The sequence below is a fragment of the Heterodontus francisci genome, chromosome 3, assembly GCF_036365525.1.
Source record: "Heterodontus francisci isolate sHetFra1 chromosome 3, sHetFra1.hap1, whole genome shotgun sequence".
NCBI classification, from domain to species: domain Eukaryota; kingdom Metazoa; phylum Chordata; class Chondrichthyes; order Heterodontiformes; family Heterodontidae; genus Heterodontus; species Heterodontus francisci.
The window spans coordinates 169382456-169383936 of NC_090373.1; positions in this window are offsets into that span (position 1 = coordinate 169382456).

The following is a 1481-nucleotide window of genomic DNA, read 5'->3' on the forward strand; positions in this document are numbered from 1 at the left end:
AGATCCAGCCTTCCAGAACTGTCGACAAATCAGAGGGCCAGCAGCTCAGTAGTATCAGCAGCGCCACCAGGAGCGGTGGCCACTGTTGGTACTACAAGAGGCCTGTGAGCAGACCCAGTGCTGGAGCACCGGAGAGGCAGGCCCCGGCGATGAGGAGGGCATGGAGGCTGGGTGATGATTGGGCGGGGGAGGGGGGGGGGGATGTTGGGGAGGGGTGATGTTACTGGAGGTAGGTTGTTTTCTGCTGGTGGCCCTCCATGGGCCACAGATTACCCATGGAGGAGGCATCCACTCCAAGCCCTCAGAGGGGATGGCTCTTTTCACTGGGTGACCTCCCTGCTGGTGTAATTCCAGCAGCAGTGGGAAAAGGCCCTTAAGTGGTTCATCATAGGCCACTTAAGGGCCTTAATTGGCCTTTGGACAGGAAGGCCGTGTCAGCCTTTCCCACCCCCACCTTAATTATGTTGCGACAGGAAAGCAACAGACCCTCCTCCCTCAATTCCTGTTGCAATTCTATGGGACCAGTCCCCACCACCCCGCCTCCGAAGCTGTCTCTGAGGCCATAGAGTGCAAAGCAAGGAAATTATGATGAACCTTTATAAAACACTGCTTCATCCGCAACTGGAATATTGCATCCAGTCTGGGCATCACACTTTAGGAATGACGCGAAGGCTTTAGAGAGGGTGCGGAAAAGATTTACATGTTTCCATGTATGACCATTCCTATCCAGCAAGGATAGATTGGAGAAGCTGCACTGTTCTCCTTAGAGAATAGAAGGTCGAGAGGAGATTTGACAGAGGTGTTCAAAATCATGCCGGGGTCTAGTCAGAGTAAATAGAGAGAAACTGATCCCATTGGCAGAAGGGTTGAGAACCAGAACCAACAGTGGCTTGAGGAACAATGTTTTTACACAGCAAGTAGTTAGGATCTGGAATGCACTCCTTGAGGGTGTGGTGCAGGCAGATTCAATCATGACTTTCAAAAGGGAATTGGACAGGCACCTGAAGAGAAAAAATTTGCAGAGCTACGGGATAAAGGCTGGGGAGTGGGACCAGCTGATTTGCTTTTGCAGAGAGTCAGCACGGACACAACCGACCTTATGGCCTCCTTCTGTGCTGTAACCAAAAAGGAAGAGAAATCAAAGAAAGAAATTATGTCCTGAGGCTGAGATAATTGGTCTCCAACCACCACAATGATCTTCTTTTATGCTAGGAATGACTTCAGCCACTGAAGAGATTTCCCCTGATCCCCATTGACTTCAGTTTACTAGGCCTTCCTGAGCCACACTTGGTCAAATGCTGCCATGATGTTAAGCGCAGTCACCTCATCTCTTTTGTCATATCCTGTTACATCTTTTATTTTAAAGTATTAATCTAATTCCCTTAAAAGATGACCAATACTTACTGTTCAATAAAATTAGCCAATTAGCTTCTGCAACGTGTGATTACCATTAAGATTTTAATGTTCAGCTTTGCAGTTAC